Source organism: Dermacentor albipictus, chromosome 2 (genome assembly GCF_038994185.2).
Source record: "Dermacentor albipictus isolate Rhodes 1998 colony chromosome 2, USDA_Dalb.pri_finalv2, whole genome shotgun sequence".
Lineage (NCBI taxonomy): Eukaryota > Metazoa > Arthropoda > Arachnida > Ixodida > Ixodidae > Dermacentor > Dermacentor albipictus.
The window spans coordinates 65795001-65821934 of NC_091822.1; the positions used below are offsets into that span (position 1 = coordinate 65795001).

The 26934-nt window shown below is 45.8% G+C and overlaps 1 protein-coding gene across 1 annotated transcript in view; it reads left to right on the forward strand.

The window, feature by feature from the left end:
• Positions 1-26934, forward strand: part of LOC135903264 (E3 ubiquitin-protein ligase MARCHF2-like) — a 185902-nt gene that overhangs the window by 411 nt on the left and 158557 nt on the right. The gene's annotated exons all lie outside the window — the stretch shown is intronic.

The window sequence follows — 26934 nt, forward strand, 5'->3', positions numbered from 1 at the left end:
TATAGTTTAAACCCTTTAGGGCGTATATGGACCCGGCAGCAACATTCATGCACCCGGCTTGCATTTCCGTTCTTGAGAGCTCTGGCTCGCTACTTTTCTGCCAAGGATGCTCATAACGCGCATGCCCTTCGAGGCCTTGAAGGACCGGGCTCGTGCCTAAAGAGAAATGAGAGCCAGGCAGGAAAAATTTCGATTATTGTTGCCATACAAGGACCGTACACCCAGAAAAGGTGTAAGCTGTCTTTAGAGTGTATACGGCATGTAGACTGCGCAGCCAGAAGGAAGGCCACTGAAGGGCAAGGCGGTTTGCAGAAAGCCCCCTGTAACTTGTGCAGCCCGTCTAAATGCCCTTCTATAAAATCAGGCTGTCGTGACCTTTCGAGAAGCCGTGATCTATACCCGAAACACGCGACCGACAGGCCGTCATTGCTTTTACTTCAGCCCACAACAAGATGACCTCGCATTCTTTTGTTCTTCTCCCTGCATGCGGTCACGGAACGCGCCGCTGCAGCAATGCGTGCGCCAAATGTCAGGGCGGACGTCGCACTCCTAATTATTTCCGTGCGGACGGTCGTATTGCGTATATACTGCAGTTGGCCGTTATTTCTGTGGCGTCTACTGCGTACACAGGCTGCACTCGCAGGTGCCGGAAGGCGCGGGGCATGGCAGGCCGTACAGACGGCACGCACATCCAAGATTCGCCACCACCACGCATTTTGTGACATGGTCGTCGTCTGTTTCCTTTGCTGCGCGTCAATAGTGTGCACGCGAGGTGGTCAAAGCTGTAATAGGACTGCGCACAAAGTTGGAGCGAAAATTGTCGCCGATTGTCCTTGATGTCGTTAGACCATTTTAGTAGTGCTGCCACGATTGACTTTCTTAGAGCGCAGCTCTTTTAAGGCCCAACCACACGCAGCCCGGGATACGCGTCTCGCTACGCGTACACGTAAGCGTACGCGTCTGCGTGCGCGTACGCGGGTGATGAAGGGAAGGGCGTCCAGCCACACGATACGCGCACACGTGCGCGCTTCGCTGCGCGTAGCACAGGGCTGACAGACCGGCGGCCCAGCGATGGCGGAAACGGTCGTCTTTGGCTTTGAGAAAAGTTTATCTTTAATTTCATTATGGCTAGCCATTTTTATTTAATTTATCAAGGTTAGAGCTAGTACATTGTTTTTAAGTTGAGAAATGCACGCTGTTCGTATGTATACATCCTTATGGCAAGAAAAGCTACATCAATTATCAACATCACGCGCGATAGCGTCTGCTTGCTCACAACTGCAGCTGACATCTGCGCGCGACCACGCACGACGTTGCTGCCGAGCTCTTGCTTAGCCGCTTGCTTCGCCGGCATCAGCGTTCTCTCCCCGCAATGTACTACATGAGAAAGAAGCTTTTGCTGCTGCTGCTCTTGCAAAGGCGGCGGGAGCGCAGAAAGCGTCTGCGGCCACTGCGGCGACGTTGGTGGGTCCGCCCAGTCTTTCAACTGCGTAAAGAAGAAGGACTTTACGGCTGTGAGTAACTTCTTTCCTTTCGATGATCTACAGTGGTAGAACTAGGAGCCAGTGTTTGGACATGGGGACTTATCTTCGTTAGGACAGCAATTGCGTATCAGCGTTTTTAAGTGCGCGCATAAGTGAAAGGGTTAAAGTAGTAATGCGGGGATCGTACTCGCAGCGCGCGAACGCCCAATTCGCAGAACAGCATCGCGTCGTCGGTGCAAGGTTCGTCCAGGTTGACAGCACCGATCGAAACGATAACGTGACGTACGCGAACAGGGGGAACGACAAGAGCAGGGTGTAGTTCGGAAAGCGCGAAAGCATAGGCGAAGATCGGGCTGATTAGCCGCCGGAAGCAAACAGATAGTATATTGGATACGTGGTGACACCTCACGACGTTTCAACCGCCGTCTGTCTAACCCGTGTATGCCGTACGACATACGGTCATTAACTGTTCAGCTTCAGAGGGGAAGAAGCGCTTGATTCTATTTAACAGACAATCTGTAATACAAATTTAGAGCTCCCTTCATTATTAACAGTAGAGCATACTGTTTACACAGAGCTTGTGTCGCACCCTCTTTTCTTGCACAAAGTTTTTAAGGATTAAGTTTTGTAATACATTTTCTGCTATTCGATATTTTATTTGATATCCAGATTATTTTTTCTTCATTTGATTCGATTCTAAATCTACTTTTCGGTATTAGCACACCCCTACAAGAAGCTAAGGACTGCTAGTTATATTTTTGCCGTTAGTATAGCACATAGATTCAAGAAAACCTTTTTACACGTGTTGGTTGTCTTATACAAAGCTTGTGGACGAGATACGATTTCCTATATTTTGTGTCTCTCAGAAGTGTGACTGTAGAATATGAAGTGTAATGTAATTAAATTATGACGTGGGGGCAGGTTAAAATTCAGTGCGACTAATTTTGGAAGTTTCTTGGCAGTGACCGCACGATTTTAATATACCGTTGACTGGCTCTCCTGTTTTGCCGAACCACTGTTTGTATTCAAGCACATAAACAAAGCAGGGGGTAAAATTAATGATGGCTAGTGGCTATACGTGTGTTTCAGTGAAGAGTGTACAGCTCCTGATACCTGCGCGTGTATGTGGGCAGGGCATCGTCTTGCTGCCAGGCAATAATGCACCATCTTTTACAGATGCAACGGATACGTCAGGATAACCACGGATTTTTCTACAAGTTCTTTCGCAAGGCGCCGCAGCTCTTGGACAAGCTATTGAGCTTTTTAGCAGAGGACCTCACACGACAGCACCACATTCGAGAAACCCCTGGAGCCTGGAGAACGACTTGCTGTAGCATTGAGGTTGGTAAAGGACAGTTGCCCATAGAGTAATAATGTGCGATTGGAGGAATACAAAACACCGTTTCTTTGTCATTTATAGTATCATTTATTTTATTTTATTTACACATTACTGCCCGCCGCCTTTTGGAAGCCAAATCAGGAAGGAGTCACAAAACATTGAAGCAAAACAAAAGAAAGAAGGAAACGACTGACAATGAGCGTGCATAAAAAATAATAATACATAATAATAATAATATAATAATCATCATCTTTATTTCTCTCTTTCCACAGAATGCAGAATTATACACAACTAACTATTTATTAACTCATAAACAAATAAAAAAAATGGGACACGTAATGCTGATACAAAACGAGAAATAGTAATGATGGTACTGACAATGCGCTTGAAAAGAAATACAAGAAAAAAATGATCGCATGATCACAGAGACTGAAAGTTTCCACTTACTACATCACCAGTGTAACAGTTACGGCTAGCTCTAAAAAAAACTGCCATCGACTGGCATCGCACAAAGCTACCTCAGTGCTTTTGACCTTGCGCAACCTGTAAAACATGCACTGAGGTTTGCTTGTACATGTAGTATTAAACAAAGGTGGTAGCTAACCTACACAAATGAATTTTGATCGTATGTCACCCGAAAAGGGCCCCCACAGCCATGTAGATCATTGTCAAGAAAACTCATGTCATCATAATTTGTATTCAAACAATTGAGACATGCGTACTAATTTTTTTTCAACTTGCATTCAAGCTACTTGGCATCCCGGTAAGACATAAAAGACATTGCCTTGGCTTACTGTGTGGGGATTGAGGTGGCTAGACTCTGCAGTGGTGTGTAAGTCATATAGTGGCGATCGTGCCTGCAAAGTATTAAACAACTGCAGAACAGCACGACAGCCGCAGAAATTTTTTACATTTTTTTCAGCTTAAGAAATTTTTTAAAGCTCACATGCTTTTCACTGCTCCCGTCAGGTAGCCCTGTTTCATGCCAGAGAAGCAGGGTCATACGTATAAATGTCTCATTTACACACTGCCTTCAATGTCACTGATTACGTACAAAGACTTTGGCCAAACATCCAATGCAGAACATGCAAAACCAACTCTGAAACTGAGCCACGGAACACAAAGAAAAAAAATCCAAGGAATGTGGCTTGTGGATGATAGCTGTGGGAGAGGTAAAGGTTGTCTATGTTGGCAGTGAACCTCGCCTCCTGGCTATGTGGTGGCAAGACTTTTCCCTTTCTGCTACCTCTTCTAATAATAATAAAACAATTTGAAAAACGATTGCGCTGCTAGAACGCCCCGACAGGCTTTAGAACTTGCAGCATATAACCGAAATTTTCAATGGGGTCTGATTGAAGGTTCATTACATTTCTTTTTATTTACAGGCATGTACAGGCATCTCTACATGCATGCACAAACTCTACATGCACAGGTGGTAAACTCAAAAAGGTTCATTGCTGCAAGACAGGCTGAATGAGTAAACGCAGATGAAAGCAATAAACATCTGTCTTGCAACAACAAACCTTTAGTTGCAAGTCAGTGCTTCTTTATCGTAGGTGTGTTGCTAAAACATGTTCACACATCTCTACAGCAGCAATGGCCAGCCAACCAGACCCACAGATATCAACTTTATGAAATTCTTGAATACCGCACAAAAGTATGGATACAACACAATGTAAAATGAACAAAAAAGAAGAGCTGAGAGGCTTTGACATGACAACAACAGACAAGGAAACGTATATAAAGCATAAAGGAAAATAACTGTCATTTTAATTGTAATGTCAACATCACAAGGAGAAGGGAAATGAAAGTGGACGAAATATAACTTGCCACTGGTGGGAGCTAAAACCAAAACCATTTGAGCTGGAGGCTATTCCACCATCAATTTCATAGAATGTTTATGTGTACTAGATTAGGCTCTTGGAGTGTTCTTGCACGAGTAGCACTGGCTAACACTACCAGGGTGAGATCTAGTATATGCACATACAGGCCCAAGAAAGTTTGCAGAGGGATAGCCATAGCTGCAGCTCCACTGGTAAAGCAATGCAAGCATAATTCAAAGGTTGTGGGTTCGTCTCCCATTAGTGGGAAGCTACCTTTTCATATACTTTCATTTTCCTCCTTATTTTTCCATTTCGATATAAAGTAATTAAATTAATCCATGATTTCCTTTTGTTTCATTGTCTCTTGGCTTTATTATACAAAAAGTATACATTAAAAAACATTAATCTTTGAATTACTCTCCTACTTGCATCAATTTAATTTTCAAGTTGAGATGCATATCCTCACTGACCTCTCTAATGTGTTTGAGCAGAGAGGCGGCAAAAGTTCGAGGTCGTCCTGTGGTTTGCATCTTTTGATTTCACTTGAAACATTGCCTAATTCCTCCAATATTAACTGACTCTAATCTTTCTTTTTCCTTTTCCTCCCCCTTGACTTTGCTTCAGAAGCAATGCTTCCTAACGTATCCAGCCTACGACTGCCTGCTGAAGCCAGTGATGCTTCTGACTGCGGACTGCTGTGGTGTGTCTCAGAATCCTCAGGAACCAAAACTTCTTGAAACATCGATGATTCAAGAGATTCCAAAATGTCCTGAGGCTCCACAGACTCATGCGACGCCGAAGACAGAGTCGATGCTGGCGCTTGTGACTCTTCACTTGACGGTGATGGCACTTTGAGTGTTGCCAGATCGAAAAACTGGCACATTTTTTGCTAAGATGTCTGCAGCACTTCCCTCCTCACTCGATGGGGGCACTGGTGGAAGGCTGGCGGACATCCTGCATGTGAGCGTAATAAGGTTTGCACATACTGTCAATGTGTGAATAATTTGCCAGTCTGGATGCAAAAATATATGAAGGCTCAAATCCGTCCACATTTGTTTTAGTGTGTGATTTTATTAGAGTACACTGAAGCTCTGAATCAGTTTTGTAGGGACAAAAGTGGCTTGCCTAGACAACCAGAATGAACAGTTTCTGCATGCGCGTAAGTGTAGCTTTTGTATCTTTTTCTGTTTTTGCTTGTGATGCATTTAAGCAGTTCTTACGAGATCTGCATGCCTAAAGCCTAGTGATTACTTCTACTCAAAACAGTGCATGATATTTGGAATGTTTCAGTTTTGAAATAATTAGCAGGAAGCATTCCACTACATTTACTCAGTAACACCACTTAATAAATTTCATGTTGAAAGACCTATGCTTGCACTTTCTAAACATAGAGTAGTAGTACTGTTAGGTCTTGTTAGCATAAGGCTCTCTCCTGTTCTAGTTTTTCTACTTGAAACGTTCTTGGCTTGTAACTTTGTTTTCCTTTCACTTGTTTGTAAACTTCATCTCATTCTAAACTGTTTTTCTTAACTGAATGTACGTCTAAACAAAGTGTGAAGCTGTGTACGTAGTAGTCAGTGCATTTGTTGTGTGTATTTAGGAAGATACATCTAATAATGTTTCTCTCCTTGCCATCTGCCTTGTAAAGGGTGTTTTGGCCCAGTAAAGCTGATCGTAGCTAGCAAACCCTTCCAGAAGGTTTCTTACAGCCAAGCTTTTTTTGCCTCTTCTCTGGACTTTCCTACCGCTGCTCCTACTGTCTTGCCAAATAGCTCGCCTCATACTGATATTAATGTAGTCGTTGAACCACTGTCATCCCAGCTGACTACTGGCTACTGTGTTGCACGAGTGACCAGTACTGGACGTAATGCAAATACCAATTAAAATAATGTAACTAGATCGTGGTTTTGGCATGTAAAATTTCAATAATCATTTTTTGCACAGTGCGAATGTGTTAAACTGGATCATCTAGTCCTTCCTTGGAAATTTTCCTAAGCAGGAACAGTGTTCTCCACAAACATCGTGAAAGCTTCACTTAAACCAGTAGCCACAGCACCTGGGATCTGCAGAATAACCGCAGGCTGATAATTAGGTAAGGACACTGCTGAGCAGACACAAAAAAATTATCAATTACACAGCTGATAATGTCGTCAGTAGTATGGCGCATTCCCCAGTAGTATGGCGCAATCCCTAAGCAAGCTAGGTAATATTTGAGGGTCTCTGATGAAGCACCGATTTGCACACTGCTGGCAAGCAACAAAATACAAAATTAAAACTGCATTGAAGTGCCCATGGTACACGTGAATATAGCAACATTCAATACCCAGTTAAATACTGGCCATTGACTTGCACGCTGCCTTCTAGGATCAGTGAACAGAACAAAAAAAAACTACTTGCTAGTTTTGTGTTTTGTTTTTGTGTGTGCATCATGCAAGCCCTTTTCTTTTTATTCATCCTGCTAATTTATATGTGATATTCTCTGTACTTCTGTCTTATGCTTTATTGTTAGGTTTTTAAGTGCTATTTTACTTGTTATTTTGTACCTGTATCTCTGCTTTCTCTGCTCCCCTCTGCAAAGCCAAACTGGCTTTGTGGGTACCTAAATAAATAAATATACAAAGCTATTCTTGTACTGCTTGTATGTCCCCTTACCGGATCACATTTAACGAAATATGCGATAATCGGAGCGGCGATGCAGCACAAATATTTTATCGCCAATTAGACAAAGCTGAATATAATGCATACTGTGCGCCGACTTGCTTGTGTAAGCACAATTTTGAGTCGATTCCCATAAGTGCGGTGCATTGCCGGCTATAATACAAACATACGGCATCGCCGGTAAACGTGGTAAAGGGAAAGCAGTAAAATCCCGTGTTTCATTTTTAACACGCCGGCTAAGATGGAAACTTCAAGATCACTTACGGTCTACACTCCATTGTGTAGCGCAGAAACATCATCTGGTCGAAAAACAGCCAGATGACGTCGTTGTGAACGTCGACTGGCACGGCGCGGCTCTTTCCTTTCTGAAACGTCTTCCCAGGCGCCGAAATTTATTCCCCAGGGACGTCCATCACTTCTGCAGCGCTGTGATAACGTCATCTGCACAGATGAAACGCGTTTTCGACATCTGCGAGTCTGCTGATGAGAGAGGCAGCTTATACCAGTGCCACACAGCTAGGCTTTCGATGGCGATCGAGCGCGATCAAATTTCTCGATCACGATCGGTTCTACGCAGATTGCGCGGTACAGGCAATCGTGATCACAAAATCCGACCACGATCGGGCTCGATCGCGATTCAAACTGCTCCGCTATGACGCCCGTATAAAATTCCGAGCACTCACCTGTTCGGCAGCGTTGGGCATGACGATCCACGACCACCTCGTCAAGGGCTTGTTCTAGTGGCGCTTGTGTTTCGCCTGCTACCAAAGCGCAGGTCGAGCCTCAACGCAGGCGATCAGCGCTTCGTTGTTGATCGCCTCCATAGCCTCTGTGCTCTATCAACACGAAACCAGCAGCGACTCCCGGCGTCTCCATAGCGTCTCCGCACGATTCTGAAACTTCAACAACCTTTCCGAACCGCCGGAAGTGTACATGCGGCCCACGTGACGTCGGTGCACAAGCTGCCACTTCCGTCGCGTATACGCTCAAAATGACGCCCAAGATCAAGACCTCCTTGACGCGCGCGTTTCCTGCGCGTCTGCCCTCTCTAGACGCGTAGGACAGGCGCGTACGGCCTCGCAGACGCGTGACGCGCAGCCAGGCGCGCACGATTCGCCGCGTGTGGTTGGGCCTTAGGCACCCGTTGCTGCGGCGAGCGTCGGGGTAACCGGACGAACGAGAGCAGCGAAGGATGAAAGAAAGAACGCGGGACGCAGGGATGGGCGAAATACGCGAGGAGGAAAGTGGAGGAGGAGGATGCAGCGGAATCATGAGGCGGAAAGTGGAGGAGGAGGGTATGACGGAAGCGTGGAAGAAAGCGTAGTGCGGCGACAATGGCTGCAAAATGGCGCCAGAGTAGTGCGCGTCGTTTGGAGGGTCTGTCGGCGGCGTCTGCTGTGAATCCTGCTCACGCGATACCCACGCGCTGCTTCTCACGATCTCCGGATTAGCGAGGCAGTAGTGCCACGCTTCGCGTTTAAAGGAATACATTGTTGCGCCAAAAAAGGACAATAAAGACTTGGCAAGGAAGAGTACGAAACGACAGATTGAGCGCTGACAGATTGAACGCTTCGCTTCGTTTGCAACGTGCTGCACGAGATAGACTGTCCGTGCTAGCCAATCAATCGCGAAATGAAAACACGTATAGAGCTGCGCTCAAATTTTGCATCAGGGAGTTATATCGTAATCGTGGGTGAGCTCTTCGTAGCTGCAATTCTTTTTTGTTCAACAAAATCAAACAGTCTCACTGTGAAAACCTGAATTAGCGAAACTCTCGCACCCACTTCGTTGTGGCGTCTGATTTAGTGCCGTTTGATCGTCATCCCCGGAGCATGCGCATTCCCGACTCCACCGAAGCGGTATGACAACGCGTCATCGCTTGCCCCAACCAACTGGCGCGCGTCATTACCTCTCCTTCCGCTTTTCTCCTCTCTCTCTGCACCGCCTCTTCTCCATCAAACCACGACAACCACCACTGACTGCGGTATCCAAAGGCATCGGACGGAACAAATTGTTCTGCTGTGACTCGTTCACGGCCCAATGTATAGCAGCACAGCAGACGACCGAGCGAGCCATAGCGAGTAACAAAACGTCACGGTGTTGTCCTTTCAAGTGACCACCCATCGGCAAACTCACTCATGAGTAGACTCATTGAAAATCAGACCCCACCCCGCCCCCAACCCTTCGCGAGTTTCAGTCAGAGTGAGCCAAGTTGATGAGAATTCTGCCGAGCCCGAGTACGAGTGGGCGCGGCAGAGCAGAATCTGGGTGAGTCTGAGCTGAGGAAACCCAGAGCAAGAAAGCAAATTTTGTGATTGATGCTGAGTGAGTTTCGCTTAGTTTGTCTATCTATGACAGTAACACGGAAGACCATGCGAGGGCAAAGTGCACTGCGCCGTGTACCTGTTTCCCGAACCGAAATTTGCGCTGTTGTCACCGCTTGAACCGATATATGATTGCGCTGCGTTTTTCGATTACGACTGCAACGAGTAAAGATACGATCAGCCACTCGGCCAAAGTGAAAAAGGTATTGCGCCGTCGTGGTTACCCATTGCTCTTATACTAGTGGAGAGAAACGCGATAACAGCACGCCGCTTAACCGTATAGCCGTAGCGGCATATTGGCTTGCGATGGTGCTTGCGGGTACCTAGGTAATCTGAGTACAGAAGTATGAAATAGCTTGTGCAGGTGTGTCAGTTTGCTATCACATTCACGACGACCGCTTGAATAAAATTACATTTGTTTTAATAGAAGTTCTAGCACAACGCAAAACTGTGCTCATGTTCCATGAGGGCTTGCGGTTGTGCTTACAAATTTTACGGTACTGCTGCCACTAGTCACCGAACCAAGTGGTGTAGTGTGTGGTGAACATACCCGAAACCTCTAATTGTAGCCGAAAATGCTAGCCTAGTGGCAGGACTCATATTGTGTATGGCATGCTGGCTGAAACATGCCACGACACAACTCAAGACATGCCGTAAATTGTAGTTCTTGAACACGGACAAGGTATGAAAATACGCTCAAGTAAGCACAGCTATACACCAGATTTTCTCGCTGTGGTGTACTGAGTGAACCTAGACGTGAGGCAGTTTACAGCTTCTCATTCTAGCTTTTAGTCAACAAATATGACTTTAGTAAACGCATATAGCAACCTACAAAATTAGATTGGTTAACTACCACTGCAATGACACTGACACTTAAGGTAGTAAATGTTTATTCATTCACAGGCAACGAAATATCCCGCGAACTTCGGCTGGGGACAAGCGGTACTTGCTAGCGCTGCCGTAAAGGCATTCCGTAAAGACATATGGCCACCACGCGCGCAAACAAACACTGCGCCACGCGGGTAACGGCGGAAATGCGCGAACACCTCTACAGAAAACGAATTAGTCAACAAAACGCCGCGCTTAGGCCGCTGCACGCGATGCCGCTCCGGGTGCTATAGTCGCAAGCTTACGCACTATCTACGATTTGCGCCACACAGCTGCTGGCTCGCTCGGACACTGATAGTTGGAATGCCTTATCAGGCGAGTAGGTGCTCCTGTTTGTCTTACTTTGTGCTATAGCCCCGTCAAAAATTACGATAACACTTGCCCTTCCCCTTTTTTCTCGCTTCTCCGGCCTTAGCACCATTCTTCTTTATTGTTTGCAGTGCACAAACAAGCTTAATAGCGAACCACATATATCAGTCTAGAGATAGCACCGAGCGTATGGTGCGCAGTGTGTACAGCTGAAAACAGAACGAGGCTTCCTTGGTCCAAATTGGGTATGCCGGACGTAGTAACGAATTTCGGCTAAAATACTCATTGTGCTGATTAAACATCCGTAGCGGAACTGAACTTTATAGAACAAGTTTGCTTACACCTGTCTCGCCAACGTATTCGGGGATCTTATTGCATGAAGAGATGTTGGCACTGTTCACTTTATAACATAATAAAGGTACAAGAATTTATCCGCAGCTACTTCCGAAGCGCGCTGCCGAAGCGTGCTTGCTTAAGTGATGCAAGAAATTGTCGCGCAAAAGGCTCTACAGTATTCACGCCAAGAATAAGGAAAAATAACGTAGCGACAGCAGTTGTAAACTACACATACAGATGTTCATCACGTCGAAAACAGTCGTAGTTTGCGTCCATTTTTCTCTCCTACATTTGCACTGTAATTCGTTTTCGCGTGATTCCGTTTGCATTCCCGAGCGTGTATTCGTAACTGCTGTATTGCAACTATTCCAAGAGCTGCGGCAAGACGTACGTCAATAGCGTTCCCGCGCGAAGTTTACAAACCATGTCTAATTGATCGCAGACACGTTTGGTGTATCCCGAGAGATCGAATCCCGGCCACGGCTGCCGCATTTCGATGGGGGACAAATGCGAAAACACCCGTGTACTTAGATTCAGGTGCACGTTGAAAAACCCCAGGTGGTCGAAATTTCCGGAGTACTCCACTACGGCGTGCCCCATAATCAGAAAGAGGTTTTGGCATGTAGAACCCCATATTCTTTTTCTTTTTTGCTGTAGCTTAAAGGAGACATAATAGAAGCGCTGTCGAAGCATATAGAAAGGCCGCCTCCAAGGTCGCCTGGTTCACGCGCGGCTCAAAACCATATTATTCTGACGGCCCGCCTCACCACTCTTAGGATATATGCCACTGAGCGAAAGTTTCAGTATATTTTTCGATATATGTATATGCCAATGCACCATTCTCACATCCGATGACTCGGCTTTTGTGGGCGCAAAGACAAGGGCGTAGCCATTCAGACTTTCTCTGAAAGGACTTCTCAGATGCCAGAGGCAGGCAGACGCCACAGTAAGCTGATGATTGCATCTCTGTGCATACGCAGCTCATGGATTACCAGTAAGCGATGAAACATTTTTCACACATGTCTTAAGGGCTGTTAAATTTCGCCGTAAATATATCGTGCACTTAGCGGCGTTCACGGCCGCATGCGTACGGGAGATTCCGAAACCACGCTGTTAGAATAATTGAGAATTACTAGCGTGTTTCCTGGCATATAGGATTCTCAGGGCTGGAATTCTCTAACATAAGGTGGCCTCACAGCCTGCAGGGTTATCTGACTGACCTAGCTTGGATGCTCGGTTGCCATAGTCAGAAGTTCGAATCCTTGCGCTTTTTATTTCTTTCCTTTCGTTAATCGGCAGGTGAGAAGCTCGAATTCACCTCTTCCAGTATACTACATCTCAATGGCTTGGAGTGGCGCCTGACACCGGCAAAAATGCTGCGAGCCAGTGGGACTATGCTAATCCAGGTACAAGAAATTAGGAAGACAAACTAAGCTTAAATAAAAAAATACTCCCTCACCAGAACAGGAATTGGCCTCCCTTGTGCAGTATTCGGCCACTCCCTCCCAAATGACTCATGTGATCGACCAATAGCCCTCAGTCCCCAGCAGCTGCAAAGCACCTGACCAAGGAAGTGGTCAGACCTGTAACGCCGCAGAGGGTGCTAAGAATCTCTGGACCCGGACAGGCCACCATTGGAAAGTTACCGTGGCAACGTTTAACGCCCGAACTTTCTCGAGTGAAACTAGCCTAGCAGGACTCTTTGAGGAACTGTCAGGCACTGTTTAGGATATGATTGGCATTAGTGAGGTAAAAAGTACAGGCGAGACTTATACGAGGTCTGTTAGAAAAGTATACGGCCTTTGGTCGAAGAAAAAAAACTGACATAACGGGAGCGTTGGAAACCCAATAACCCTAAAAGTAGTCTCCTTGGGACTCCATACACTTCTCCCAGCGGTGCTGCCATTGTTGGAAGCATTCCGAGAAGACCTCTGAAGCAGGCTACGTCTCATAGGTAGCCATACTTTACAGAATGTACAGTGATCCGAAGAGTCCGAAGAGTTCTGTGGGTGAGAAGATGCTTGTTTTGCTCCTAATGCTCCACTTGTGCTTTTAATAAACGACTCTTTATAACGTACTCTGTTCTCACTGTAACTTGCTAATTTTACGAACACTGGGATGTGAACATCATTTTATAGTAATTGCGATAATGGCTGTTGCTTATTCAAATACTATTAGAAACGTTTTCGTTATTAGATTCGATTCGTTTTTGAATCGATCCCCAGATGACTGTACGCACATCCCTTCACACGTGTTCCAAATTTTCAATTTAGTGTTACGTGTTTCTGTGCGAATAAAAGTTAACGTCCTGACACGGTCTAACCAAAGCCCTGGTTTGCCTTCGCCCGAAACCGTTTTATTCCATGCAGTATTTCCATACACTTAGTGTGGCAGGTGCTCGAAAATTGCTGAATAACCTATAACGGCATGCAGGGACAAAGTGGAATCAAGATGGCTCTGCTATAGAGTCTGTAGAAGTAAACAGCGCAGAGCTAAAGTGACGTTTCGCCTGCAGCGGCTTAATTGCCAACCTCTTCGCATAGGCGCCGTGAATTAGGTGCAAAAGCATTAAGGGGCGTTGTCTAAAAAGAAGACATGCATAAAGTACCATTCAGGCGGAACCACCGATTCACTTTCACAGCAGTCTTAGTCACTTGACACTGGTGACATCTGGTGGCGTACCTTGATTAAAATCATGTTTTGGTGCTGAACATGGACCCGGTTTCGTCAAAAACAGAATTTCTCACTGTAACACCTATAGAGGGAAATCTGGCGCCACCATCTATGGGAGTTTCCTAAGGGGCGCTGTGCCGTCATGGGAATGACGGTATATGTGTCTGCGAGGCTTGTGTTGTCTGGTGTTCTAAGAGGCTTCGTCTAAAACGTGGACATGGCTACACAAACAACGCGTTCTTAAAGGACAATCTTCATAAAATGTTTACATTAATACATACTACATCTTTACTCACCTACAATGCATGACGAAGGGAAGCAAAGCGAGAACAGACGACAAATTGTTTAAAAGTGAGCGCAAATTTTGTCGTCTGTCCTCCAAATTTAGCGGCCCGCTGATACTATTTACGTATTATATAATTGTACATGCGATAACAAGTTGTCATAGTTTAAAGAAACATGTTTTTGCGTAATAATAAAGCTAAAACAGCCTTTTACGTGCAGTTTTAGTAGAAAGTAAATAATTGTTACAGACGGAGCGGTGCTTGCCTGGCTCTCCGAGAACGATGCCAATCCGAAGTCACAACATACCGGCATTCCATGCGTGCGTCTAAACGTCGAACAAAAAATTGGAGGACGCTTAAGCTTCGCCTTCAAGAGTGGGACGCGACAGCGTTCCCGTCGACCCGCCAAGGGGTATAAGACAATGCGCTACGGCACAGCAATCACTTACGATGCGCCCCGCATCGGACTTAGCGCCCACCTATCACGCGGTGAGCGTCGAGCAACGCAGCGTTTGGCGCGGCAACGAAACGTGCGCCTGAGCGAACGAAACGAACCAAAGAACTCGGTGTCTCGGAGGGGAAACGATCTACGCCAGCCAAACGTCGTGATCGGCACGGGCAGAGAGATAGATAGTAATCTAAACCGGAAGCACGGCGAAGCGTCGTCAGGGAAGAGGGAGTCCCGCGACGCGCCTGGCAGCGGTCCCAATGCGCGCGCGGCGCGCCTCCTGTCGGGGCAGCGCCGTACATTGAGAGGAGGGGGTCTTCTGTGTTTGCCGCAAGATGGCTCTGCGTGTGCGGAAAGCGCAGAAGAAATGCAGCGGAAACGCACTTCGCAACTCGTGTAATTGTGACTTCTGTACGTTACATGTTCATAATTACCGATATACACCGCAGTATAACTTTCCACGGCTCGTTTCGAAGGCAACACCGCATTCACTAGAGGCGCGTTTGCACCGCTTGGAAGCATCGAACTCGTGGCTGAGTGGTAGCGTCTCCGTCTCACACTCCGGAGACCTGGGTTCGATTCCCACCGGGCCAATCTTGGAAGTTGCTTTTTATTTATGAAGCGCCTGCCATGATTTATCGCTCACGGTCAACGCCGCCGACGCCGACACCCGACGCCGACGACACCGGCTTTTCTGCGACACGAGCTCCTTAACGCTATCGCGTTAAAAATCTCTCACGTGACCTGATCCTAGGTGCCTATGGACAGGAGCGTTTAGGGATTTTTGAGAAGGCATGATGGTGGCGCCGATCGACGCCGTGACGTGTTCTTTCTCAGCTTGATCGTTCTCTGGACCGCGCGTTGTTCAACATTGCTCATGTGATTGTGCTTGCGTTGCTAGTGTGTTGGTTATAGGTTTCTGTGTTACTTGACGGAAAGCTGTGAATAGTGGTATAGTGCGGCTTTGGCGTCCGTGAGCTCTGGCAGTGCAGAATCTGCGTTGTGTGACCCGTGCTTCCTTGAAAACCCGGCGGTGGTGACAATTCAAATGTCGAAGTGGTATAGCGCATCGGCAGCGCAGTTCAGCGAACCGCGATGTGGCGTAGCCGTGTCCGCCATTGCTTAACGGACATCGAAGGATGTGCTGCTAGCTACAAGTCATGTAAATGCGGCTGTGTCGACCACCCACTGTTCAGTGCTGAATGTGTGGTTGGTGTGATCTGCTTGTAATGAGTGGTGCAGCCGTGCATTGAAAGTTGTGGTGGTGCTGACTGGCTTACGGGCTCCATTTGCGCGTTCACAGACTGTGTGCTGCCGTTTTGGACTCATTGGCGGCTATCGCGGGATTGTGGTGTGTTCCTTGCCTTGTATGAAGTTCACGATGCTAACACACAGCATGCTCACGTTTTTCCGTGCTATATGTCATTTGCATGACGGTCGAGTTGAAAACGAGGTATATGTCTGTGTTCTTTGCGTTTGTGTGTTGTAAATTACTTTCTATTGTGGAAGTTCTGGCGGTCTTATTACGCAAGGAGTACGAAGGTAAACATATGAAGATATTTCTTTGTGTCTTAAATTTTGAATTACACATAATACCTTTTACGACTGATAAGTGGGCTACACGGCCTGTGTGAATCAGCTACCTTTTGTTGCGATGCTCTTCCGTGTGGTAGACTGATGCATGGTGCGCGTTTATTTCTGTTCTGTTGTAAAAAGCATTTGTTTATTCACTCAATACAAATTTACTGCTTCTTCGCCGCAGTACATTTTAGTTACGCGGTGAAGCATACTAAAGGTGGGGGGGGGGGCGCTATCACCCAGCATAGTATGTCCACTTAGGCGACCTGAGAAGCAGCGGGTGTGCGAGTGTATAATTAAAGAACTCTTATGACCAGTGACACTGGCCCCTTTCCACTTTTAATATGCTTCACCGCAGTACATTGCTTATGCTTCACCGCGAAACCTTGGTGTATTGCAAGAAAGGTAATTTTAAAAAGCCCAATTATGCAACGTTTCTTTTGTAGCTTCTACACCGCAATACAGGGGTGAAAATAAGCATCGTGCAGTAAAGCATACTAAGAGTGGAAAGGGCACATAGGTTTACACTGTGTTCATTATTTTCAATAGATATAATTTGCAAGTGCATCTGTGCTTGCGGTGAGCTTCACTGACAATTCTTTGTACATTACAAATTCATATTGCAGGGAAGCTTACTAAAGCACATTCGCCATTATGGAACGCGTTATTCACCTTCAATGCAGGAGCACAATGCGGATTCATGCCCATGCTCTGAGAATTGATTCGTTGTTCATTAGTGCGCGGCTACTTTACTCTAAAAAAGGGCTGTAGTTGATATGGAAGTACAACTTTTATTAAGGGGGCAACATGTTGCCAAGCTGATTGCAGCACAGCTTTTTTATTTCCAGGCACGTTTTCTACTAGAACCTGTCATTGCAGTATCTCAAACCTCTTTGAGCCAGCACATAGCGTATGTAAAAATTCGACACTGATTGGGAACATCACCTATGCTCTCTGCAGTAATCTGTGCCCAGGAGAAGTTCATGCCTATCTATAGAAAAAAATGTAGCACGACCAAGACAAAACAAAAGAAGGGGGTGGGCTGCGGCAATACTAAGTGTTAAATGGTGCTTTATCCTTTCCCTTGAGTTTTCTGTTTTTGTGCTTTTTATTATGGACCCGCCACAGTAACCACACGAGCGCCGAACTTGGGCTTGTTGGTTTCAGGTCTCTTGGTTATTACTAACAGAACAGTGTGATAAACGAACAAGGGCTTTGAGGCATCCGTTCACCTTGCTTGCCGCATGGTGCTGCTTCATAAGCACCGTGAGCATCCAGGCCAACTAGGAAGGGAGGTTTGTTGCAATTGCTTCTGAACTTTTGCTCTCAATGACAGCTTTCGGACAGTAGAATGCTTGCACCCAGCAAAGTCTTAAGAAGGAAGCATTCAGGATGGGGTGCAAAATGGGATTTTGAAGCTGACAGCATTACTGAATGGGCTTTGCCTATCTGCCCTCTTTATGGATACACAAAGATGATTTCCTCTTTAAGACGGATTGTTTCAGAGGACGTTACATGGCAACAGTGTTGGGTGTTTAGTAGCTTGTCTTTGCCTACTGTTAATAACCTGACCCTTCTCCAGTGCCCCTGTGAAGTGTCTACTTTTTGGATACAATGTGCTCTCCATGCATGCATGCATTTTTAGCTTGCAAAGACGTCTATTACCCCTTGCCTCAAGCTGGTCCTTGCTGATGCCACCCAAGAAGGCATTGGGGAGTATGGCAATTTACACTTACAAAACACTGTTGATACCAGTGAAACCAAATTAATGGAGCTGCTTTTCTTTTTTTGCCCACTCCATCCTTGTTAGTTACAATGAGCAATGTCCGAACAGAAGGCATATGTAGTTGGTCGTGCATAGCCTGCGCACCAAGACTTGTTGGCATGTTATGACCTTAGCACATTGTTTATATGCAAAAACCTTCTGATGTGTTGATGACTTCCTTCTCTTTATCATACTTTGCCTGATGGAGCCAGCAAGTGGGTCAACCAGATGTTCAACAGGCTTCCCACTAGTTTTCCCAGAGACTCCTTTACCAGGGCGCTGCTCATAGATATCTGTTTTCTTGACCTTGCACTGCACTTCAACCATGGCCACATTTGCTAAACCTATAGCACGGGATCAAAAAAGTGCTATACATCATGTTGCTCCAAACTCGTGACATGTGCTACAAGGCCTTGAGAAACACCCTCATTTATTTACGCCCTCATCATACTGTACGAAGCTTCGCATGATAAGTGCGAGAATTAACATCTGCTGGTTTTTCAGCGTTATTCCTGTCAAGCTTGCTGAAAGCTATCCTGTGTGTTTCAAAAGCAAACAACAGCTGCTGGACAAGAAGTGTTTAAAACAAGGGTCGCTATAACCACATATGTCACACGAAATGAAGAAGGCCACTGAGTATACAGGCTTTTTACTTCTTATCCAACAAGCTTGGTTCTCCCTTTGCTAGTGAGTGACCTCAACTTGCCCCGAATACATGGCCTGTGACAAACTATGTGCCAGATGCTGTGTCCCCTGCAAAGCTGAAGATGCGTACGAGAACCTGACGCCCTGCAGCGGCTTCTACACTGGCAAACAGGCTACTATAAAAACGACTGCCTTTACTAATGTGCGAATGACATGAAAACGGGCAGAAATTTGGCTATTCATTGGACCCAACTGCGGGTGCAAGCCACTCTTCCACCAGATGTGTGTTCACAGAAACTGGAGCTATACAAATGCAGATAAAGACAATGATGTTTGAAAGTAGTAGAGTTGAACTATATTCTGCACAAGAAGTGCTACCTGCACCACTGGTACCTTATAGCCACAATTCATGGCTGCACCACCATGCAAAGGCACTATCATTGAATTATTAACTTATATTTATTACATTTATGGTGGCTATTTATTGCAAGTACATATCATCATCATTGTGTGCAATATGGCTAAATGATGTCAACTATGATAGCCATTCCTAATCTGAAATGCAACAACAGAACTAATATAGGCAACAAATTGTAATTCAAAAAGACAAAGACCACCAGTGCACAGGGTGACAGACTTCCTTTTACTGAAAAAAAGTATCATGTGTCATGCCACCCGCAGTGGGTAGCAATATTTCAAGCTTGGGTGACAGAGGCAAAATTTAGCAAAATGCTACAATCACACTCAAATGTAAAGCAGCCTTGGACACAAAAAACCGACATCATATTGTACAAAATGAAAGGGCAAGAATCCATCCAAGAACTCTATGGCAGAACATACTTGACACGGTGTAAAAAATGTTACGATGCCCTACACATAAAAAACAAGCAAAAAACACAGAAAACACGTCTTAAAATTCAATGTGCAGTGTGAAACCAAGAAAAAAAGAACAAAAAAAAGGTTTCGCTAAGTCTTTTATTAATTTAAATTGTCAAACTGTCTCGTCACTACCTAATGAACCTGCACAGCTGAAAAGGAAGGAAAGAAAGCCCAATAGCAGGGCCGCAGAAGATGTCACTAAATAAATATACTTTACTTGCACAGGATACTTCCGGTTGAGTTGTGGTTTGACTTTGCACCATAATTATGCATAAGTTTTTCTCGGTTTAGAATAGTTTAGCAGATAGGGAAGAAATGTCAATGAGAGCACCAGGTGTATGCATAATCTACACACAAAAAGCCACTGCTTTCTTAGTTCTATTTTTTCTCTACTACTATTCACGAGTATTTAAGTGCCTTAATAGCACTGCTAACACCCTACTGAAAAACACAAAATTGGGCAAGTTGTGGCATTAAGAAAATTGCAGTTTCACTCATAAAGCAAAACAATGATGCGAAATATGCGCAGGAAGGTTGCTTCATGCGGTGTTTGTCGTAGTGAACACTTGCCAATACAAGTCAGTAATCTCCTCTAGAGAAGTAAAATAAGTACGAGTCGTATTTATTTGTAGGAGTTGTGCCTCCGAGTGTTGAAGTGGAAAGACTCGACTTTTTTTCCTCCTCTTTCATATCCGGACTTCGCCACTGGTCTCCACCAAAACAACCCTTTAGCTTCTCATTGCTGAATTTGTTTTGGTTTTCTCAAATATATATTTGGGCAAGCCATTGCTAGGTCTCGCGCTGTGCTTGAGGAAAACAAGACACCAATATCCCCATCCAGTAAATCTGAGAAGCCAAGATTAATGAAGCAGATGTACTCTATCACTGTCATTCCATGTAAGAAGAAAAATTAACATAGGACTGCCTTCACACGTGAGAAGGTAGATGTGTCAGAACTCAAAGGCGTGGACGCCGCCTCTATATACAGTACGCAGACATTGAGCAGGTGTCAGCCAATCATGGCACCTGTTGGCTTGATTGCGCTCTTCAGTATCAGGACCTTCAGCAGAGTGGCTGAAATATAGAATTGTAGACTGCCAATCTTTTGATCGTATGTTTGAATCCTCGCAGCACAATGAGAACTTTATTTGCAATATTCTAGCAAAAAATTTGGGAATTCCAGTGACAACACCAGTAGACATCAGAACAACCAGGGTAGTTATCCAATAGCAGCTATTGGTGTAAAAAAGACTGGCATAAGCTCAAGAATTGAGATGGGCACACTACATGCCTTTTTTCTGGTAGTGGTCCATAACTTTGGTGCTAGAGTTAATGATCTGGAATGAGTTCAAGGAGCAAGAACCTAGCCAAGAAAATATTTCGATTAACAGCTGTATCTAGTTGTATCCTTTTGCCTATGCAGCTTTATGTAACCCTGTCCACAATTGCCTAAAGCACGTGAGTGGCATCCTGAAAAAAAAAGAGCTCTTGATATTGCTTTGGAGAAAATTCATCTGTTTCGGCCTAACAGTAGACATACATACTGCACATACTTGCATTCGGTATACTTTATCACCAACTCTTAAGTCCCCTTCTTACCTCATCAGCAAATTACTCCTGCAACCAAGTGGCCTGGTCCGGGTTTTACCTGCATTTCCAACTGTGCAGTTGGTAAAAGTTGTTTGGCTGTTTACTGTAACCCCATATTTAAAACATTTGGTTGCATAAAAGGCTTTGGCAACACTGGCAACCCTAATGCCTGGGCAGGCTTCAAGAAAGGCCACTAGCACCTCCTCGTTGCAGACTGTGCTCAACATTATTCTTAGTTCGACTGTTACTAAGAACCCATATATCTTTACTCCGAAGCGGCTGGTATTGGCGATGCTGTGATGCAGAAAGAGGTTATATCCGCACGAGTCAGCCTTACGCCATACACTAATGTTGCACAGGTGGAAATAGCCTTGTCTTTCCCATACGGTGGTTCAGCCTCGCTAGGCACATTCCTTCAGTCAATTCGTACACTGTCAATGTGAGTGAGACTGATCAAAGGCTGGCTGGGGATTCAGGTTTCTTGCCTGGTTTCAATAGTGGCATCATGACCAAGTGTTTTGACTGAGTGCAAGCAATAATGCTTGCTTCCTCGTTTCGGCAAGATTCCTCAACATCTGCAAAATGACTCCATCTTTGCCACGGGCGCTTTAAGTTCGAGAGCAACAACAGGTTCTGCCATCTTAAAGAGGCTTACTATTCCTTCCTTGGCAAGTGGTCATTAAGGTGCGTACAACTCTGGTGACTGTTAGGTGGTCGCGGAAAGCATCTGCAGCTTGTTCCTCAAATTACTCAGATGTGCACTGAAGATCGAGCAGCGTGTTTTCAATACTATTACAGTATTTGGTTCATCTTGTTATAGCTGAGAATGTGTCGCATCTTACCGAGACATATACGTTCAAGCGACGCGCAATGGTCCATCCACTAGTCTCTGGCAAGTTTCTTAGCATGACATCTTGCCTGCTCAGTCTTGTGCAGAAAATTGATCAGGATTTGTTGCGTGCAGCCACAATTTAAGTATGCAGTATGCAGCTTGTCTTGCTCGCCCCACAGTTGCAGCAGGTGCTTGTCAGGGCTGGATGTTGTCCCAGTAAGCTCTAGTTCACATGTCGCTCTTTGCAGTGTGTAAAGGATGCGTGTTGCTAGCGATGTTTCAGCACCTACACATTCTGCAGGCTCAAGTGCATCATGGAAATGGTCCCAGCCTGCAACCCTCATTTTGTGAATGTGGCACACTTTCACCCCTACATCAAGTGTTATACTGGATAATGGTCACTGCCTCTTGGGGCAGAGTCGCACTGACACTCTGGATGAAGGCCCCAGTTGCCCAGGCTAGATAAGTGTACTGTGCTTCTGGTTTTAATGGAGGAAGTAGCAGTTGAGATAGTTGGTGTCATTTGTTAATTTGAGGGTATGTGGTGTCTGCTTCTTCAAGGTGGCATACTCTTGGCCATACGTCTTTGCATCCCCAATGTGGGTGATGTGCACTGAGCTCAACTCGACTGAGTATTCTGTGCTCGGGAAAGCGAATTTGAAGATGTCAAATCCAAGTGAAGTCGCCTCGGCTGCGGTGCCTGGTTTTGGGACAGAGGTAGACCAATGCCAAAACGGCTTCCTTTCACTGTCTTAGCCTACAGCATACCACCACAACTTTCTGATGAGACATATGTTTATTCAAACTGTTCTTTCCTTCCCTTAATTCAATAATAGCCAATTTTAGGAGCTGCAAATCGAGCTGATTTCAGAAGACTGCTGATATTTTGGCTGCTTCTAGTAGCTTATTGCGTGATTAATTTTCTAGTTGGGCATGACATGCTTCGTGCTTAAAAAATGAACTGTTTAAATAATTCTTGGAGTAATATTAGGACAGGCAACTCTACCTGAATGATCACTGCTTTTGTCGCAAAATGTGGCAATGAGCTCGGCAGATGCTGTCACGGCAGCGTAGTGTTTAGGTTCTATGAGTATAAAAGAAACAAAATTGGAGTTGTCAAGTACAAAGCCCTATTTCTACAGCCTCTCTTTATACTGCTGACATTAGAGAGCTTTATACCCGTGTCACACGGGCGTTTGGAAGGCCTTCCAACTGATAGTCAGTTGACTCAAAGGTCAAGTTCGAGCTGGTACACGGGCGGTTTCGAAGGCCGCCGAGTCAATAGACTATCGAGTTAACGGAGCACCCTAAATCTCTATCAAAATCCCGATGGTCTTTGAGCAACGGAAGCGGAAGCAGCACGAACATGCCCTCTCGTTCACAGTGTGCTCGTACTCACGGTTAGAAAGAACACATCAAACCAAATGCTCTAAAAATACTATATATGAGTGTTATTCATCATTCAATAAAGTGTTTTTGCCACTTGACATGAGCGAACACACACCAAAACGGCAGCCGCATCGAGCGGCGCAAACGTTGCCGCAGTTTAGCTACTCAACAACTTAAAAACTAAACATATATGTATGGCAATGTATAAAGAAATTTTTTTGTTTGTGTAAACGAACATAAAAGAAATTATAATGTTTTTAAATGGTTTTAATGTTGTTTAACTTTTCGTGACATGAAAGCGAAACTAAAGATCTGCAGCGCCACACAAGTTTGCGAGAAACGCCTGAACCACTCAACGACCTTTCAAAAGTACCGTGTAGAAGCGCGACAACTCCTTTGAGTCGATAGAGTTGTGGCGTTTCAAAGGCCGTTGACTGGAAGGCCTTCCAAATATGCCCGTGTGACAGAGGTATTAGATTAGTGGACGCAATCATCATGCGTAAACGAGAACCCTGTTTGGGTATTTTGGGACCCATGTGGTTTGCATAACCAAGCAGCACACGAGTCGCTTACATCCTCATATCCAATAGTATTATTTTCATTGTAAAGCAACCAATATCGCAGTAAGTCTGATCAACCTGCATCAATATGCTAGACATTTTTAAGCACTTAAAGTGTTTCGGTTGAGTGTTTAAATCACTTCACCACACCCTTGGCCACTAGACTTGTGCTTTCCAGTATTACTTGCTAATAAACTGAGGTGTTTACATTGTTTTTCTGCGCTGTAAGATTAGTTTGACAGTTGTAATAAAATTGTTAAAGTGAAGGTCTGGGCTGTTGTATTGGCCATGTCATTCTAAAACTGTTAGGTCTGAAACTGTCAAAGCATTTGGCAACATTAATAAGCTTCACCTCACTCCATATATGTATTGCGGTGGGACCATTCAGCATGTGAAAATAAATATACCGGCAGATAGAGAGTTCAATAGCACCTGAGACTATAGTAAAGCGGGCGGGGCAGTATCTTCAGAGTAACTGGGATATCAAAGCTGTAACTGGAGCTGCCATGGCGAAGAACACATACGCCTACGACGCCCGTCAAGTAAAGGTTTATGGCCGATGTGATCACTCTGCCTAAAAGGGCGAACACGGCAACGCTGCTGCAACAGCACCGGTTCGCAAATTGCATTGCCGAAGCTATACGCCACTTGAATATTTAGATCGTCAGCACCACTGAATTCATTAAAAATACGGGTCTCACACCACCAGAGTTCACCGAGATCAAAAGCCGACATGTCACACCATTGCTGCACGACTTTTTGCCAACAAATACTGAACCCACTGCGGAGACATCATACGGCCAGTGGTCGGCGTGGACCGGCGATTCAACGATTCAACGCGCCACATGGTGCCATGGCATCACTTGGCGCGCCCCTTTTAAAAAGTCCCTAAATGATCCTGCCCCTAGGTATCTAGGAACAGGTCACGTGAGGGATTTTTGTACGACATTTATACGCACGCGCATTCCATGTATATCACAGCGCAGCAGCGGCAGATTTCCCTCTAGGTAATATATTGAGAAACTATCGTCCAAAACAACTCGCTGCCAAAACACGTGGTCTGCAGCGGTGCTTGGAGGGTAAAACATATTTCTGTGAGACCGGGCGAAGAGCTCTGCTCGGCGCCGAAGTTTCCTGGAGAGATGTCTCTCCCGTTCACGGCGGCTTCCTTGACCCTCGCGGCCTCCGTAAGGGCAGAGACCCCAGCTGCGGCTGAGACCATACCGCGGCGCTGGTACTAAAGCAAGACGGGGTAGGCAGGGAAGTCCATGTCGTTACCGACTGGCAACAGGCCTGCCATAACTTTACCAACGGACGAACACCGCTGCTGAGATTCTAGGCCCGAGGCTGCAAGAATACCATCAAATCACGTGGACGCCGGGCCACGCGGGTCTGGAGGGGAACGAAAGTGCGCACGCCCTAGCTCGAGCGCTAATCAACCGAGCGGGGAAGACCAATCGTCTCATCAATCCCCACCCTTTACCTTCATGCCCCTGCCGTCCAATTACTGCGACCGACTCGAGATCCAGTGACTCAACCGCAGGATTTATCCTCCGCCTCACAGAAAGCTCAGCACTGAAGATGCCGTAGCTCTCCGACTTATTCAGACCAACACATTTCGAAACCTACACAGATACAGTAAAATGTTCCCACATACATGTCGCGGCATCTACCCCTGGTGCGGCGACAAACGCCCTACACTCTTTCACATCTCGTGGGAGTGCGGCAGCAAACCTCAGCTCTTAAAGACGCCTAGCACGCCATTTGAACGGTGGGAGGTACAGCTGACTGGCGTTAGCGTGGCGGGACAAGAAGCTCTCATCCAGCACGTACGTCGAGCAGCCATGGCCAGTGGCGTCCTGGAATGAGGACACCACCCACTCGACATCAAGAGCAACCACCTCGATGGTCCGAAAAAATGTTTTTTCTCTCTCTCTCTCCTGGAGAGAGAGAGGCCTAACACCATAGCACAGAACACCTATACAAACTTAGAGAAGGGAAACTGTACCTTCCACAGTGCTACGGAAATAAGCGTAGCGGTGGCGTTGTGAACTAAAGTATGTGACCACGGGTGGCGCTGTACAACAGGAAACGGAAACGGGGTTTTGCACACGCTTTACCAGGTGTTCTGTGGCTTTACTGGGTTTCTGGCTTCTGCGCCTCGATGGTGCTCCCGCCAGTTTAGTTGCTGTGTAGCAAACGTAGCGCCTATATTAAGTAGGCGCTACGTTTGCCACACAGCAACCAAACTGGCGGGAGCACGATCGAGGCGCAGAATACATGTAGCGCTGAGTCATATCGAGTTAATAATAATAATATTTGGGGTTTTACGTGCCAAAACCACTTTCTGATTATGAGGCACGCCGTAGTGGAGGACTCCGGAAATTTTGACCACCTGGGGTTCTTTAACGTGCACCTAAATCTAAGCACACGGGTGTTTTCGCATTTCGCCCCCATCGAAATGCGGCCGCCGTGGCCGGGATTCGATCCCGCGACCTCGTGCTCAGCAGCCCAACACCATAGCCACTGAGCAACCACGGCGGGTCATATCGAGTTAAGGCACACTCTGAATTGACTTTTAAGGGCATCCCGAGCTGTTTTTCGTTTATTACGCCGCCGTTACGCCGAGTTGTGCCGCCGCGCTCCAGCTGTTGCATTTCGTGTAGGGCTACTGACAAAATGCGGTTTCCAGGTGGCACGATGGCCTCCACTGGAATAAACGCACACGACACCAAAGATTGAGTAAGCCTGAAAATATTTTATTTGCATTTTACAAGTACAACAAAAAGCACACGTCTACGCATCCACACAAACGCGGTTACATAGTCAAGAACATAGGCAAGAAATGGCTCATTAATAAGGGTAGCACAAACGCACCAGAAAGAAGACCTAAGCAACAAAACGTACGGTCGGCTGCTAAGTATAATAATTTCCCTGTCACCGCGTGTCACTTTTATACAGCATCTTTACAGCACTACCAGGCCGGGTAGTTTGGCGGAAAGAATGCAACAGCTTACGGCCGTCAGCTGCCTCTGTCATAATTATCCTAATCTCCGCATCAACGTCGTGCAAGTCCGCATACAGGCATCTGTATCTGAACCATATATGTGCCAGCTTAGTACATGTATAG